Source organism: Rattus norvegicus, chromosome 8 (assembly GCF_036323735.1).
Source record: "Rattus norvegicus strain BN/NHsdMcwi chromosome 8, GRCr8, whole genome shotgun sequence".
NCBI lineage: Eukaryota > Metazoa > Chordata > Mammalia > Rodentia > Muridae > Rattus > Rattus norvegicus.
The window spans coordinates 93,035,132-93,054,189 of NC_086026.1; the positions used below are offsets into that span (position 1 = coordinate 93,035,132).

Genomic DNA, 19,058 nt, shown 5'->3' on the forward strand with positions numbered 1-19,058 from the left:
TTTCACTTACATGTATTTTTAAACCTACCTTGGCTCAGATGTTGTATTGCCATTTGAATTTACCTCTCAATACACTTTCCAATCACTGGCCCCTGACTTTTCTTTCCTGGAATACTGCAATAGCAGTAGATTTCACTATGGTCTTTCCCTTCCTGAAGTTTCTCTGCAGTGCTGACAGGGGGCGCCCTTCCAATATTCAGATCTAACCATGTCTATCCTGTTACTCCTTATTTGCTAACCCGGGATCTGGTCTGTGGAGAAACAGCCGCCAGTGTTGGCAGCTTTACTTTCATTTGATGCGTTCTTAATGCTCACTGGAGGAAAGCCTAAGTTGTAGGTGAAACCCTAGGACTACTGGTTTTGGTACTTCATACGCATATTCTAAGGAGAAAGCGCCATTAGTTACTTAATTCATTCCTTCCCTCTCTGGTATCTATTTTGATTCCTTTCTACTAACTTCATATCCTGTTTGAATAATAGTATTTACGACTGTTCTAAAGTTTTGTCTTTAATAAGAAAAATTTTGCGTTAGAGATTATCCATCTGTCATCTCATCTCGTTTTGAATTATTTCTATGTTCCAAAGAACTACAGGCAACTTGGATGCAGTAAAACGGAGACGCAGAACTTGACACCGAGCAGAATCTGCTTATAGAACAAATAAGAGGTGAACTGCCCCTCGGTTGTTGTTTTTTAAATATCCTGCCTGAAAATGGCAGAGGCTCGGCACAGAGGTCAGGTGACCCTAGTGCACTGTGGATGAGGACATTTTCTTTGTGGTGGGCGTACTTATCGTCCAAGATGCTAATGACAGAAGGACAGCTGTGTGAGTTGATGGCTTCAGTTTACTTTTCAATTAGAAAAAGGCTATGGGGAAGCCGTGTACTGGGAAACCTGACTCCAGGTCACTGGAAGGCGGAGTTTCAGGAAGGCGGGTTCATCATTTTTTTTCTTATAACGAACACACCATATGTACGAAGCTTGCGCAGTACTGACCTGGACTCCAGCAAACCATGAAAAAGGAGTATTTGGAGGCTGTAAAGGTGGCTCAGGAATTAAGAGCATTTGTTGTTCTTCCAGAGGACCCGGGTTCAGTTCCTAGCTCCCATGTTGGCCAGTTCTCAAACTTCATTAACTCCAGCTCAGTGGGATCTTCTGACCTCTGCAGGCACCTAAATACACGGAAAGATACACACACATTCATAAATTAAAAATAAGATAAATATTTAACATAAATATTTTGAAAGTATTATGATTCTGCCTCCCATTGTTATTTTAATTAAGCCCCTAATAATTCTGCAGAATATAATAAGTAGTGCTGAAAACAATGCAAAACTCTCCCAGGACTTTTTTTATTAAAGATTTAACTTTTACTTTTTATTAAGTATGTGTGGGAGAGTGTCGTGCACATTAGTAAAGGTACCATGGAGGCCAGAAGAGGGGGTTAGATCCCCTGGAGCTGGAATTAGGGGAGACTGTGATCTGGTGAACATGGGTGCTGGTTACCCAACGTGGGTCCTCCAGAAGAGCAGAAAGCACCCTTCTCTTCTGAGCCATGTCTCTAGCACTACGTACTTCCAGAGCTTTTATGAGAGAGAGAGAACAACAACAATGTACGTGGAGGTTATATATGAATTATGCAAGTGTTTTAATGTCACATGATACATTATTTTTAAATCAATACCTTGTCTCCCAAACCTAAAATCTAGTGGCATGCATTAATTAATTAATTAATTAATGGCATTGTTTTATTATTAATTAATGTCAGAAGGGTCAGAGTTAGTATACAATCCAATTTTAAAGATTTACAAGGGAGAATGAAGCTAATTCTATTTAGAAAACTCTTGGAGGGCTTCCTAGAAGAGGTAGCATGTAGTCTAAGAGAAAATCAAAAAGGACACTGATGTTCTCCAGGTTTGTCCTCATTTGGCTGTTTTCGTGCCATCTCATGAACACCAGGTTTTAGTGCAGTCACGTCATGAGTCACAAAGACTTGTCTTTAAAGAAATACATTGTTAATTGTAGAAAGGGTCGATCTAGAATGCCCAGCACCATCTTCTATTTCTACCCTCTATCATGTGCGTTATAGGCGTCAAGGTTCTTCATCTGTGTACGAGTCATATCCATCTTATTCTGGGACAAACACTGCTTTGTGTACGAGATGGGTAAAGTCCACTTCTGAGCTCGTGATGGCGGCTCACCGTGAGCCCAAGCTAATTATAATGTCCTTGGGGAAAAGAAGAGTTTTACAAATCACTAACAAACCACCTAAAAATAATTTCAGTATATATTAAAACAAAAATTATGGTTATTTTTTGTTGAGTCAGGGTAGGGGAGTATTAAAAGATGGTGTATTCTTTTAGGGGAAAGGTGGGTTTAGAGAGTGATTCTAAGAGCATTACCGTGATAAGTTAATGTAAGTTCTATAATGCAGCTCTCTTGCTTAGGAGGAAAATGATTTCAGTGTGTGCCTCTTCCAAACTCCAAGTTAGTTTTATGTTGGGAAGCAGATCATTGGCATGGAGTTCAGCAGCATAGTTCTGTCTTGAACAAGTACATGGCAGAGATCAGTAGCATCTCTGAGCTTAGACATGTGCTGAAGCCTTGAGTCAGCCGATGCATGGCTTACCTTCTTGGCGAAATGTACCCGAAGACTGAATTCACTTGACTGCCTTCTGGGGACCTGTCCTTTCAACTGCCAGGAAGAGACGAATTAAGAACTTCTTCTTCTTGAAATACTTTAGTACATAGAATATGTACTTTCCATGTAAGTATCCCCACTCTCTGTTCCCACCCTGCTCCTACCTGGTGTTCACACTGTGTGTTCCCACTGTGTGTTCCCATCCTGTGTTCCCACTGTGTGTTCCCATTGTGTATTCCCACTGAGTGTTCCCACCCCTTTTCTTTTTTCTTGCTCCACCCCCTCCTTTATTCCTTTTGTCCTTCCAGACAGTTTCACTTCTACATTCACGTCATACATGCATACACATGATTTTCCGCATCTATGTTAAATCTAGGGAACCACACATGAGAGAACATAACATCTTTCTGGGACTGGCTTAAGTTACTTAATATGATCCTCTCCAATTGCAACCATGTTCCTTCTTCTGGTGACCAACTCAATTCTTCTTCACAGCTAGAAAAATTCACGAATACATAACAATCTTCTCTATCTATTCTATGCTGTTGAACAGCTGTATTGATTTCATAGCTTGGCCATTGTGAAGAATGCTGTAGTAAATGTCCGAGGATCTCAGTGACGTGCTTGCCTGGAGTCCTTTGGGAATGGAGTCTTAGGAGTGACATAGTTGGCTCATCTGATAGATCTGTCTCTAGTTTTTAGAAACGCTTCCATCCTGCCTCAGTGAATTCCCCTTCCCAGCAGCAGGGCTATAGGGCCCTTCTCCGTTCACATCACCAGCATTATTTGTTGTCATTTTTCGACCTGAAATTCTGAATGGCTCTGGACACCTTCAGGTGATACTCCCGTTAGGATTTCTGAGCGTAAGCTCACTGGGTACCATCTCTCTTCATTTCCTGTTCCACCGCAGCCACCACTGGTTCTTTATTCAACTAAGAAAAAAGAACATTCTCTGCCTGTCATCCTGAGACCACTCACATGCTAATGCAGATGTGCTGGATGCAGATGTGCTGGATGCAGATGTGCTAATGCAGATGTGCTGGATGCAGATGTGCTGGATGCAGATGTGCTGGATGCAGATGATGTGCTGGATGCAGATGTGCTGGATGCAGATGATGTGCTGGATGCAGATGATGTGCTGGATGCAGATGATGTGCTGGATGCAGATGGTGTGCTAATGCAGATGTGCTGGATGCAGATGTGCTGGATGCAGATGTGCTGGATGCAGATGTGCTGGATGCAGATGTGCTGGATGCAGATGTGCTGGATGCAGATGTGCTGGATGCAGATGATGTGCTGGATGCAGATGTGCTGGATGCAGATGATGTGCTGGATGCAGATGAGCTGGATGCAGATGTGCTGGATGCAGATGTGCTGGATGCAGATGTGCTGGATGCAGATGAGCTGGATGCAGATGTGCTGGATGCAGATGGGCTGGATGCAGATGGTGTGCTAATGCAGATGTGCTGGATGCAGATGTGCTGGATGCAGATGATGTGCTGGATGCAGATGTGCTGGATGCAGATGATGTGCTGGATGCAGATGTGCTGGATGCAGATGTGCTGGATGCAGATGTGCTGGATGCAGATGAGCTGGATGCAGATGTGCTGGATGCAGATGGGCTGGATGCAGATGGTGTGCTAATGCAGATGTGCTGGATGCAGATGTGCTGGATGCAGATGATGTGCTGGATGCAGATGTGCTGGATGCAGATGTGCTGGATGCAGATGATATGCTGGATGCAGATGTGCTGGATGCAGATGGGCTGGATGCAGATGGTGTGCTGGATGCAGATGATGTGCTGGATGCAGATGTGCTGGATGCAGATGATGTGCTGGATGCAGATGTGCTGGATGCTGATGTGCTGGATGCAGATGTGCTGGATGCAGATGTGCTGGATGCAGATGTGCTGGATGCAGATGTGCTGGATGCAGATGGGCTGGATGCAGATGTGCTGGATGCAGATGAGCTGGATGCAGATGTGCTGGATGCAGATGTGCTGGATGCAGATGTGCTGGATGCAGATGTGCTGGATGTGGTACCTCAGCCAGGGCAGGCAGGCACTGAGCTCAGCCTTCAACAATGGTAGGTAGTGGCCTTCCCAGGCCAGCCAATTGAGGACCATAAAGAATTGTTTTCTATGTTATTTTTTATTTAAAAATGCAATGTTGTTTATTTTTGAAAGTATTTTCTGAAAGAACCAGTAAAGTTTAAGTTTAAAACCGTAAACTTAACTGGTATTCTCTAACTACAAAATTCCCTCTGATGAATCTTAGTTACTCTTAGGCTTCGTGTCTTTCTTTCTCCTTCTCTGGATGTTACTGAACCACCCGGGAAGACTTAGTCTTCTGTTCATCTCGCTGTTACACTATTTTAAAGCAATGCTGATGGATTTTGTCAAAATAAATTCCCACAAATGAAACAATGAGTTTCATTAAAAACCAGAGGTGTGATTCTAAACAGAAATACTTGTCAACTAATAATGATAAATTTTAAAAGTCTTCTGTGTTTGGGTGTTTTGTCTGCATGTATGCCTGTGCACCATATGTGTTTCCAGGGTCCACAGAGGCCACCAAATGACACCGATCCCTTGAAACTGGAGTTACACATTGTTGTAAGGTACCACGTAGTTGCTGGGAATTGAACCTCTGCAAGAACAGTCAGTGCTCTTAACCAGTAAGAGATCGCTCCATGTGAGTAATGATAACTTCCTTTAAGGAAGGGTTAAAATGACACCATTCTAGATTCGTCCGCACTGAGTCATTGCTCAGCTGTTTTCTTGGGATGGAAGTGTAGGTTTTTCATTCTCATTCCCTCGTTGGTTCTCATTGCTCCCTCTACTTTCTGACCACATACTGGTTAACTGATATCTAAATGTGGCTATGCCCCAGTCCTTCCACATTCTAGTTCTTTGAATTTTAGTGCACGCGCAGTACTGTCTGGCATTTGTTTTGCCTGGCCACTTGGACTGCTTCAATACATATCAGGTAAAATCACTGTCACAAATTTACAAATTTGTCTAATGGGATTTTTATCAAGAACTGTGGCATGATGAATAATTATGTTCAATTCTTGACTTTCTTATATTAATACTGAGTATCCACAGTATCCATAGGATGAAGGTATCCTTTTCTTCCTTTTCTTCCTTTTGACCTCAGGCTATGGTGCAGGATTTGCTTTGGTCAATGAGGGTTGAGATGTGATACAAACACAGGCCAGATGTGGATTTTACTCCTGACTCTAGGATGAGAAAGGTGTGCTCAGGGTAGTGTGACGTAGGAAGGCTGAGAGGCATGTGGTGTGGACCTGGACTAAGCTGCATCTTAAAGCTAAGTCAGCAGAAATCCAGAGAGCCCACCAGGGTCTGAATGGGTAACAAGCATCTGCTTTTAAAAGCCATTGAGCTCGTTACACCGGAAGGCTTTGTTACACCGGAAGGAAACTGCCTGAAGAAAGCAGCCCAGCTCAGCCTCTCTTCATACACTAGATGGCTTTTTATCTCTATGCTTCCTAGTCTTTAGGCTTCAGGCGATGAAAACTTAAATACGTTCTGTTTCTTACGTGTAAAATGTATTTATTGAACTTGTGCTGAATTCTACATCTGCATAGAATAAGATGAGCTGCACACGATGTTGAAAGAATTTGACTAAATATAAGAAGGAGAGAGAAGGATCCAGCTAACTGATTATACATCTAACTTAAGATGTCTGTCAATTCTGTAGAATTCCCTCTTTCATTTTCCCCCCAGAGTTGCTATGAACAGACCTACAAGACACAAAGGAAACCAATGCCCAAATCAGGAGGAAATTATAACTTAATACAAGAGATATTTCTTTCTAGTTACCATAATACCTTTATAGGTATTCCTACCTGATATCAGGTAATATGAAAACAGAATTAATGCACATTCTATTTGAGATAGGGCGAGGTGCATATATCCAGAAGAGCAATTCCTACTTCTCTTCTAAGAAGTCTGAAATGTAGGCAGTGCTGTCATGTCTATGGGGCAAGCAGAAGCAGGGCCTTCTTTCAACCTGACTGCTCTGCCGTCTTGAGCAAGTCCCCTCATCTTTAAAGCTGCATCATGACTCAAGGTGCTGAGTTTCCAGCCAGTGGCTCCAAATCCCAGGAGCATGAAGAAGGAGGGGCGAATGGCATTGGGTTCACACACACACGCTTATAAGGACCTACGAGTGTACTTCGTGCAGCTAGTCAGACAGTCCGATGTTTAAACGCATGTACATACTGCCGCACTAAACTAAATCACCGTGTTAAGGAGAAATACGGAAGGAGACACAAAGGAGAGTAGCAATCTCTCTCCTCTCTCATCCTAATGGTCTGCCACATCTCGGTGTTTCCAGGATCAGATGCTCCACATCAACATGGACGTAGGCAGTACATTTTCTCTGAAACCTCATGATTGACAGCGTGCCTATTGACTTAAAGTATGGGGATTCTTCTTCTCTGTGAGAATCGTGGCACAATGAGATTTGTAAATCAAAATTCTTCTTGCCCCATGAAGGGTAGTATCCTTAGGGGAGTAAAATGGTCTTGTTTGCTTAGTGACAAGGGCTCTAAGAAATGTGCTAGGAGGCGATTCGCCATTGTAGAAACAGTGTAGATTATGCACATGCAAACCTAGGTGGGTCAGCCTGCTATGCCCGTTGGCCACACGATAGAACCTACTGTTCTGAGACATTGGCATGGTCCGGAGAATAGTCTATCTGGTTTTGAGTGACTGAGTTTATCAGGTCATAGCAAGCAAAGTAAAACAATCAACAGTAAATGATAGGTTGATAGGCAGGCAGACAGACAGACAAGTTTCAAAACATCATCAAATACTGTATTCACCGTATTTAGTAGAAATTGATTGGGGAAGCCTTAGAGACAGTCACTGAAGTCTCTTTGGTGAGGCTTCCAAGACACAGAACAAGTAACAGCTGAAAGTTAGCATCAGGAAATCAAGAGATAATAAATGTCCACCAGAAACCACTGGGGAAGCTCTCTTAAGGCAGCAGCTAGAGTCTAGATGGAGAGAGTCCCAGGCAGAGTGTCCTCTTGGAGGAGGCAAAGCAACACATAGGAGAGAAAGAGGGAGAGGGAGAGGGAGAGGGAGAGGGAGAGGGAGAGGGAGAGGGAGAGGGAGAGAGAGAGAGAGAGAGAGAGAGAGAGAGAGAGAGAGAGAGAGAGAACATCATTAGATCTGACAGTAGCATCCAGTAACAACCAACTGGGGAAACTGAAGCAGTCCTCTTGAGCTCCCCTTTGAGTATGGTCATCTCTGCCCTCTCTAAGGATGGGTGGCCTTTTGTGACTGAACTTCTGGCTTCTCTTTTCCATGGGAGGCAGTACTATGTCATGAATGAGCAATAGTAACTGTTGGAAATGGCTCATCTTCCAGCTGTTTTTACTCTTGGAACGTCTTGCTGTTATTGTCTCATCCCCTCACAGAGTTAGGGGCTCAGCCGAGCCCCACACACTTTGAGACCAACATCGGCTCTACTTCCAGAGCCAGATGTTCAAACAACATTCCACAAGGTACCAAAATAGCACACATTGCAGCTTTGCAAGTTTTTCAGTTTATAAGCTTTTACATTTCTTTTAACCTTTAATCCTTAGCTTAAAGTACAAAAATATTGCATGGCTCTTTATTCTATAAGCTCTTCATACATTTAAATTTAATATTTATTTATTTATTATTAATTTATTACTTGAATGAAATCAGAGATACAAAAGCATGCATTGCACTACACATACATGGGCTCAGGACCTTCAGTGTCACCATCTTCCACCTTTACCACTGTGCCACTGGATGCCCGTCAGGGACAACAGACATTCCTAAGGTTGACATCAGCTTTTACAGTGAGACCTTCCTTAGCACTTCCAGAGTACCCCCGAGGCTACTTTGTACTTTATCTTTTCCCCTGTTTGTAAGTATGAAGTATATATTCTATAATAACAACAAGCTGTAGTTGATACATATACTAGTTGAGAGTCACTCATCGTCATCGTCAGACATCAGACACTTTACAGAATGGCAGATGAAGTAGTTCTTTACTAACGATGACAGAGTAAGTTTCTTTACCCCAAACAGGCAAACACCCTGCTTTCAGTGAGATGGCCATGGACTCACCAGGAGATGGGGACTTTTCCGCTCCTTCTGGGGCCACTGCTGTGTGTGGTCTGTCTTTGGCCAACATAAGACTACTTGTGTTGGCATCAGGAACTGGCTTTACAGTCAGGCTTTATGGTCACAGGTTACCTCCAAATCCAGTGATGAAGGTGATGTCACTCATAAACGACAAGGATCCACACATCTGTTGCCATGGCAACCGCCATACATTCCCAGCATCCACCTTTACTTGTGCCAACTGTGCGAGCGGTTATGTCACAGCCCAAATAAAAGGCAGACCATTCCCAACTTTTGCTTTCTTTTTCCTTCTTCTCCATCGCCCTCTTTGTCCTTTCCCCACAATAAACCTCTCTTCCATGGAAGTGTACTGGCCTGGTGTGATCTGTCAGGATGAGTCGCCATTCTAACACAACAACTTGAGTCTTCGAGTGTGGAACTTTTGTGTGCTACTTTTCTGTTGCGATAAAACACCACAAGTGAGGCAACTTTTAGAAGAAAGGGTTTAGTTTGCCTGATGATAATTTGAGAGGGTTTGCATCTGTGATTGCAGGGCAAAGGCAGCAGGCAAGGCAGCAGGACCAGGGCACTGAGAGCTCATATCTTAAGTGGCGAGCACGATGCAGGGAGAGCCAGCTAGAAGTGGTTAGAGCCTTTAAACTCTCAAAGCCCATACATGGTGACACACTTCCTCCAGCGAGGACACACCTCCTAAACCTCCTCAAATAGCACAATCAACTGGGGACAAGTGTTCAGACACACAAGCCTGAGGGTGGGATACCACACTTTGATTATGGCAAAAAGATAATTAATCTCGTTATCTTCTTGAACTGTCTGTTGCTAATGTTTCCCAGATAATGAATTACATTGTTTATAAGAGTTAGAAAACTTGTTATCTGTGGCTGCTTTGACCCATCACAAGCTGGTATTAACTAGTTGAATTGTCAAAGGTGGTCCCCTCTGTCTGGTTCTGGGGATGTGTGTGGTTTTTCAAAGCCTCTAACATGGACAACATTCTTTAGCCCAAAGGGAAGTTACCTATGCACATAATTTAGAACAAATTAATTTCTGAAGAAATATAATTTACAGAGTCATAAATTTAGGGGTAAAGAGAAAATACAAAGACACACATGAAACTATGTACCCTATTTGATATGAAACAGGATGTTGTGTCTTCTGTGTTGACCCTGGAAGCAGCTTACCAGTTGATGAGAGGAGTCTGCTTTTGAGAACATAGAAAATGATCGCGAAATAGGTGTATGCCTTTCAACTTTGTTAAACATGAGTGTCAGTTAGGTGTGTGTGTGTGTGTGTGTGTGTGTGTGTGTGTGTGTGTGTGTATTTGCTATTTGCCTTGTTAACTTTATAAGGATTATTCGATCTCTTTAACAGTTGCTTAGAGTGAATTAGTAAGAGTTAATATGACAGGGGCTGGAGAGTGGCTCAGTGGTTAAGAACACTGACTGCTCTTCCAGAGGTCCTGAGTTCAATTCCCAACCACCTCATGGTGACTCACACCCATCTGTAATGTGATCAGATACCCTCTTCTGATGTGTCTAAAGACAGTCATAGTGCACTCATATACATTAAATAAATAAATAAATCTAAAAAGCACAAAACCACACACACAAAGAATTAATATGACAATCCTGATTTCTCACAAGTAAAATATGAGAAAGTGCATCTCAGAACCAGTAAAATACAATTGTACTAAAGAAATGTATATAAATAAATGTCAATACCGAAAGTTACGGAATATACACTACAAAGCCTAGAGATACAAGAATTTATAAACAAGGGGGGAACTTCAGTTGGATATTAGAGACTTTAAAGATGTAAAAAAAACCACGATTTTTATGTTTCATGCACACAGCTTATATGAATCAAAGGATTATCCAGGAAGCTAACAATCTTTATACTTAACAGCAGGCGATGGAGAAAGGAGAATAAATGTACTTAAAAGTGTTAACAAGCCGATATTTAACTGTCATTCCCCACTCTCAGAACTACCTAAGAGAAGAGAAACCAACCTTCTATTCTGTCCTTGAACCTTCCAGGCTTACCCTGTGACTTCTCAGAGCAGAGACAAATTTTCCAGTGACGTCAGTAAGAACCTTGAACTTAAGTAATGAGCATCCCCAGCCCCGTGCAGACAAGGTCAGAAGTAATCCACTAGTGGAGATGAATGGAGTGTGCTCTAGGGAACATGGAGAACGACTGTAAGGTAGGTGCATGCCTCTCAACCTCGGAGAGCATGAGAGTCAGCTGGAGTGCTTACTGCTAAACATCACTCAGCTTCTGGACTAGTAGCTCTAGAGTGGGGACCAAACTTTTCATTTTGTATAAGCTCTACTCTCAGTCTGGAAACCTTGAGATGGGTGGTCCATGGTGTAGGTGGAATGGAACTCAGATATTTACGTCTGGGTTATAAGAACCACTTGCACCTCACTAAGGGCACATTGGGATGAACCTCATTCCTGCCAAAGAACTCCCAGTCAGGTTTAACCTGTGATGCTCAGACCTGTAAAGTAATTATCTCACTAAAATGCTCAGAAAAAAAAATCTGTCTCTTGAGACTTAAGGGATCTTCCTGATTTTTTAATATTGGTATGTTTTTCAGGTGCTAGGGTCAATCATTTTTCAAAAAAAAAAGTTTTCAGTCTTATAATACTTAGTTTAAAAGATGAGTATCTCCACTTAAGGCATTGTTGCCATATCCTAAAGTCGTGGATGGGAATTGGTGCTAATTCTACGTCTAGAGATACTGAATGAAACATTTCTAAGCTGGGTTGGAAACAATTCCAGCAAGCATCTCGTACTCAGTTATTCTCATTTCTCTCTCTGACTATTTGTTTTCTTGAGCGTTCCATCGGTTAACCTTACATCTAATTCTTGTTTTGTCAGCTCATACCAACTCAAGCTTTAATCCCTTTAATGTTAAGGTCTCACCAGCTCAAAGCTGCTTTGTACCAACAGATATAACACACCCCCAGCCCTACAAAGCATGATTTATGATTATGCACACTTGCATGCATGCCTACCAGACCTTTCCTACAGCAGCACTTGCTGGGGAAAAGAATTTTGGGTGGAGAAGGACCATATTGAACCCATCTGAAGTGCTCTGGGTACAGGCTTAGGAAAGCCTGGATTATGTGACAGTGGTGGCAGAACAGTGTGTCTGAGAGCATCTTCAAGCCAAGAGCTGTAACTGTGCCTTTTAGTAAGGAGAGACTCAAATGTAATACTGGGGACCAAACTCAAGGCACCAGGCTGGTCTGCTAAGTGCACACCCTCTGAGTCATCTTATTGGCAAGGGTCGGTAAAAATTTCAAGTTCTTGAATAACTTAAGTACTGAAATATTACAAAAAATAGGAATAAAATTAAAGAGATAGAAAGGGGAGGCATGAGGGGTTGGGGATTTAGCTCAGTGGTAGAGCACTTGCCTAGGAAGCGCAAGGCCCTGGGTTCGATCCCCAGCTCCGAAAAAAAGAACCAAAAAAAAAAGGGGGGGAGGCATGGAGTCACCCCCACACAGCCTAGGCTTGCAGTGCAAGTCGGACGTGGTTCAGGCCCACCATGCTCTCTGTACTACTACTTGGCTTTCTCGTCAAGATTCCTGAGGACGTGTACCATGGAGAGGAAGAGGTGGAGACCTTTGCCTTTCAGGCAGAAATTGCCCAGCTGATGTCCCTCATCATCAACACTTTCTACTCAAACAAGGAGATTTTCCTCTGGGAGTTGATCTCCAATGCTTCTGATGCCCTGGACAAGATTCGGTATGAGAGCCTGACCACCCTTTCAAGTTGTTCAGCGGGAAAGAGCTAAAGATTGACATCATCCCAACCCCTCAGGAGCGCATGCTGACTTTGGTGGACATAGGCATTGGCATGACCAAGGCTGACCTCATAAATAACTTGGGAACCATTGCTAAGTCTGGTACAAAGGTGTTCAGGGAGGCTCTCCAGGCTGGTGCAGACATCTCCATGATTGGGTAGTTTGGTGTCTTGGGAGTCTTCTGCTGGTGGATCCTTCCCCATTCGTTCAGACCATGGTGAGCCCATTGGCCGGGGTACCAAAGTGATCCTTCACCTCAAAGAAGACCAGACAGAGTACTTAGAGGAAAGGAGGGTCAAGGAAGTGGTGAAGAAACACTCGTAGTTCATAGGCTACCCCATCACCCTCTACCTGGAGAAGGAACAAGAGAAGGAGATCAGTGATAATGAGGCAGAGGAAGAGAAGGGGGAGAAAGAGGAGGAAGATAAGGAGGATGAGGAGAAGCCTAAGATTGAGGATGTGGGATCTGACGAGGAGGATGAGAGCGGCAAAGATAAGAAAAAGCAAACAAAGAAGATCAAGGAGAAGTACATTGACCAGAAAGAGCTGAATAAGATGAAGCCCATCTGGACCAGAAATCCTGATGACATCACTCAAGAGGAATATGGTGAATTCTATAAGAGCCTCACCAATGACTGGGAAGACCACTTGGCAGTCAAGCACTTCTCTGTAGAAGGGCAGTTGGAATTCAGGGCATTGCTCTTCATTCCCCGGCAAGTTCCCTTTGACCTCTTTGAGAACAACAAAAGAACAACATCAAATTATATGTCTGTCATGTGTTCATCATGGACAGCTGTGATGAGCTGATACCTGAGTACCTCAACTTCGTCCGTGGTGTGGTTGATTCTGAGGACCTGCCCCTGAACATCTCCCGAGAAATGCTTCAACAGATCAAGATCCTGAAAGTCATCTGCAAGAACATTGTGAAGAAGTGCCTTGAGCTCTTCTCTGAGTTGGCTGAAGACGAAGAGAACTACAAGAAATTTTATGAGGGAGGCATTCTCCAAGAATTTAAAGCTTGGAATTCATGAGGATTCCACTAACCGTCGCCACCTCTCTGAGCTTCTTCGCTACTCACAGTCTGGAGATGAGATGACTTCCCTGTCAGGGTATGTGTCTCACATGAAGGAGACACAGAAGTCCATCTACTATCTCTGGTAAGAGCTAAGAGGAAGTGGCCAGCTCTGCCTTTGTGGAGTGTGTGGGAAACGGGGCTTTGAGGTGGCGTACATGACTGAGCCCATTGATGAGCACTGTGTGCAGCAGCTCAAGGAATTCCATGACTGGTCTCCGTGACCAAGGAGGGCCTGGAGCTACCAGAGGATGAGGAAGAAAAGAAGAAAATGGAGGAGAGCAAGGCAAAGTTTGAGAACCTCTGCAAGCTCATGAAGGAGATCTTGGACAAGAAGGTTGAGAAAGTGACTATCCCCAATAGGCTTGTGTCTTCACCCTGCTGCATTGTGACAAGCACCTGTGGCTGGACAGCCAACACGGAACAGATCGTGAAGGCCCGGGCACTGCGAGACAACTCTACAATGGAATACGTGATGGCCAAGAAGCACCTAGACATCAACCCTGACCACCCCATGGTGGAGACTCTGCGGCAGAAGGCTGAGGCAGACAAAAACGACAAAGCTGTCAAAGACCTGGTGGTGCTGCTGTTTGAGACTGCTCTGCTCTCCTCTGGCTTCTCACTTGAGGACCCCCAAACCCACTCCAACTGCATCTACCGCATGATTAAAACAAGCCTGGGCATTGATGAAGATGAGGTCACTGCAGAAGAGCCCAGTGCTGCTGTTCCCGATGAGATCCCCCACTGGAGGGTGATGAGGATGCCTCTCTCATGGAAGAAGTGGATTAAAGGCTCCTGGGAAGCCCCTGCCCTCTGTATAGTATCCCTGTGGCTCCCCCAACAGCCTTGACTTAAGGCCCTGACCCACCTGGCTCTCTGCTCATGTCTACAAGAATCTCTATCCTGTCCTTGTGCCTTAAGGCAGGAAGATCCCCTCCCAGAATAGCAGGGTTGGATGTCCTGTATTGTGGTTTTTTGTTTGTTCTATTTTGTTCTGAAATTAAAAGTATGCAAAATAAAGAAGATGCAGTTTTATACAAAAAAGGGGAGGGAGGCATGAAAGGGAATGTGAATCATACGTAACAATATAAATGATTCTTTAGAGGGAAATGTAGACACAGGCATTGTAAGAGGCTTCTAGCCAAATTGGAGGTGTAGAAAAAAATGGTCAGAATCACAAAACACTCTCAACAGAAAAGCTGACAAAACAGTAAATAAAAAAAGAAAGAAAGAACGAAAAGAAATGCATTAACTCAGCTGGAGAAACTAGAGAGTGAGGAGTTTATTTCCTGGGAATAATTGTTTGAGAGAAGCTTAATAAAAGATACTTTTCAATGTTCAGAAGAGAAGGGGAATGCCACGCTATTGTGTTTCTACTGTGTGGAGTCATGGGCTGGCACATGACACAATCAAACCTGCGTGTGTTTCAAACACGAGATCCTGTCTGAAGCCTTTCCTAATGACTCTCCCCTGAAGGTCACACAAGACTGTAACAGGATTTTCGATACAGCGTTAATGCCGGACATTTTCAGCGACAGTCTTCCGTAGGGTATAAGCTACTCTGGGGAGAAATAAAACAGCATTTCATTCCTTTTAGCGAAGTGCCAAGAATGTGATTTAAGTAAAAGAATGTTTTATTTTATGCTTTTCATGAGTTATCGGCTTCTTAAAATGGACACCTAGCCTGTGACGTTTAAAAGGTCTTGTCACTCTTTTAAGTGACTTGTCATTTCTTTCATTTGTTGAAGACATAATCCCTTTCTAAAATCTAATCATATTCTACATGGTCTCTAATACAAAATGGCAGTGGTCCTATTTTCGGTTGGCATTTGGAGACCCTCACCATAAAGATACAGAAGTCTTAGTCACTATGTTACTGTAACAAAGCTAATTGTTCCACTCACCACCACCGTGCCACAAAATGCTTTTGCAACCCTCGCTGGTTCGCTGAAGTTGTGTGGTCAGAGACTATCAGTGGAAACAAATCTGTACAGATTTTCAAGACACAATGGACTTTTACAAACCCAAAAGTAATTTTTGAAATGAAGAAAATCAGAACAGAAGCATGCCTTTGCTTGCTTTTGTTTTTGTTTTTTGTTTTGTTTGAATTTTTATTTTACTCCAGAGGTGGGAGAAGGCTAACCAGCAAAATGCTGGGCTGTGGGTCTGAGGCTCCCTGGCTGTTTTTGACACCTCTGTGCTAAGTGTGAGCCTTCAGCTGTTATATTTGAATCTCTCTTTACTAAAAAGCAGAATTATAGCACTTGATGGCTCTCTGATGCTGCCCTAGTCCCACTACTACGTAAGCCAGCCCTTGCTAATCCTGTGTCCAGAGCACTTTGGAAGGGTTCATTGTGGTCCCTCCTCACCCAACGTATCTTCCTCCTGGCAAGCACGACTTCCCTACAATAATAAAATTATTAAAAATTTTGGACTAATACACACTGATTCCTTTAGTTTTTTTTCCCCCATAGACATCCCTTTACTTCCAAAGACGGCAATAAAGATCAGATTGTTGCTTTCTGATTATAGACAGTGTTCACTCACAAAGCAGAGGTAGGGCACGTCCCAAGAACACAGGGTTCCTTTATGATGAGTTTAGAAACAAAGTCTGACTTTCTAGCCTTGTGGTCATAAGAACAAGACTAATTGTTGAAGATTGAAAGTGTTTAATGTCCATTAGAAAGCCCTCCTGATAGGCTTCGAGAAAAGGGCAAGATATAAATGGAAAGGAAATCTTAGAGGGATTTGGACACAGGGATGAAGACCTGAAGATGAAATTTGATTTTGTGCTGAGTTACACGTTTTGCAAACAATTAGAATGCAATTTTGTTCTGCTATAGCTAATGGATCCACTGCCTAAATTAGTGATGCTCTTTAGACCATTCCTTTCTTTTCCTTTATTTTACTATTATCTTTTAAGCTCATCATTAAAAAGTATTTCTACACTGCGTGGTTGTGAACATATCCACCCTGAGTTCCATTTGTAATATCGGGAGTCTGTGCAGCACAACAAGAGCCAACAGTGTGAAAAGATAATCTGAAAGGCAGCTCGCTGCTCCCATATCTCCTCAGGCACAGGGTAGAAAGGGGATTGACTATCCCTGTTGTCATGCCTAGCGAACTTACATGCAAGAACACGGACATCCTACGACTACGGCACCTCAGACTCCCTTACCTTACTTCTGAGAGAAAGGTCATATTTAATCGCACCCCCAAAACAGTATTTTGACATCTTCCTGAAGCCATGGAGTATCCTTCACTCTCACTCACTGGCATGCTTGGCGTCCAAGCTCAGCCAATCAGTGTGGTTGCGGTCTACTGGTTAGAGTTCATCAGAACCGTCTGCCCTGCGGCCAAAAGGGCATAGTCTGCCTGTAGTTTCCAAATACGTATTTGATTTACCCGGTTTTTCTGTGAGGTCCTGAGTTCCCTGTAAGTCCCTTATTTCCACCAGACCTAAGCTTTTGGGAAGTCCTAACAGAGGTCTGGAAAAAACTAGTTAACCGTGGGCTGGTGAGAAAGCCCAGTGGGTCCAGGTGCTTGTTGAGCAATCCCGACCTTGTGATTTCTAACCCCCAAACTCGCGGTGGAAAGAGTGCAATACCTAAAATTGTCCTCTGGCCTCCCCTACATGTTTCATGGGCAACATTTACAACAATAATGATAAATAAACAAAAAATTTGAATGGTAAATTAACTCCACACACTTGCTTCTACATTCTCCTGGGAAGTCCAAGACAGTGAGGAACTAGGCGGAGGGGTGGAAAGTGCAAACTCTCCAGGATACCGGGAGAGGACAGGGAGGAGATAGAGGACTATGAGTTCCTGTCAGTCATTGGTTGTTGCCTGTGCCCTGAACTACACAGAGTCAATAACACAGACTCTATGTGCCGGTGAGAAACACTGGTGCAAGCTCCTTTAATACCGTCCACCTGCACCCCTATTGGTCCCAAGAAAGCATCGCTTCTAAATAGCAGTTCCTGATTGGCTGGCATTGTCTGCACCAGCAATCCTTGGTCTCTAACGCAGTCCTCAATTAGGTCCTCCTGCAGGAGTTGCTTTTGCGGCTGGTCCTCAGCATTTGCATAGAGGACACCCACTGTTCCTGCTACAGATGGGAATGGTGGGTGTGCATGTGTCTGTGGCAGAGGCAGAGCGAGATACTCATTAATCGGCTTAGGTCTAAGGATGTGGACCTTGTCGTTTAGAAGTGGGGTCTAAGATGGACCAGTTGTTGATTTGCTTTTAAAAGACCTCTTTTTACCTTTTCTCCCTTCTGAAATTCTACTCGGATGATAGCTAAGATTTCTGTTTGCTTTATGTTAAGGAATAGGTTAAAAATGAACTTAAAAGCTCTCTTTTTTTTCACTTTTACTTAGATGAATAGCATATTTAAAGTATTAATTGTATAGCTACTTCCTGATATTTTACAAAAATGTTAAGATTATCACTTACTAATCTTGTATTTGGTGAATTCGCTAAATTATTGTTAGCCCAATTCTAGTATCTCCACATTGGGAAGAATTCCTTCAGCTTTTCCACTATTATCTCTGAATAATAATAATAATAATAATAATAATAATAATAACTGTTTTCCAATCCTTAGAGTTCACACCTTTCTCATTATACTGTAATAATTCCAGAATTGAACATAAATGGCTATATTGGAGGTTATTACAATAACTTACCAACTTGCTATAAATTCTTTTCACACATTTTGGTCAATGAAATTCCCGTTAGTAACTTGTTCCCTGAGAATTTGTCTCTAAAATGATTTCTAAATGTTATCAACTGTTTTCATTCCGTAGCCTCCTGAAATTGTTTCTTTCTTTCACATGTTGATGTACTACAGATTTCTAACATTAAATTAACTTCTATATCTAGAATAGACCTGCTTCGTGGTGGTCTACTGTCTTTACACTGATGAGCTCAATTAACTCTTGTTTTCGTATGGCTGTGTACATGTGTATGTTTTGTATACAGGGTCACATGTTTGTGTGTGCATGTGTATCAGGAGGCTACAGGTTGACTTGGGGTCACTTTCTCAGTTACTTGCCACCTGAATCCTGCTCCACTGAACCTGAAACTCACTGATTTAGCAGAACTGGCTGGTCAGCAAGCCCCAGAATGCCTCCTCACCGAATTGCCACCACCGAGATTACACACAGGTGCCTACATGCCCAGCTTTTACATAGGTGTTTGACACCAAACTACAGTCCTTATGGCTGATCCACAAGCACCTTACTGACTGAGCCTAATAACCAGACTCCTAATTTGCAATTTGTCTGTCTGTCTGTCTGTCTGCCTGTGCCTACCTATGTTTGCTCTTGCAGTAATGATTGTGTTAGTTTTGTTCCTATCTTTTCCTCTTGCTCTGAT

At 43.0% G+C, this 19,058-nt stretch overlaps 1 pseudogene; it reads left to right on the plus strand.

The window, feature by feature from the left end:
- Positions 1-1,149: 1,149 nt before the first annotated feature.
- Positions 1,150-18,856, plus strand: LOC134480081 (heat shock protein HSP 90-beta-like; annotated as a pseudogene).
- The last annotated feature ends 202 nt before the right edge of the window (positions 18,857-19,058 follow it).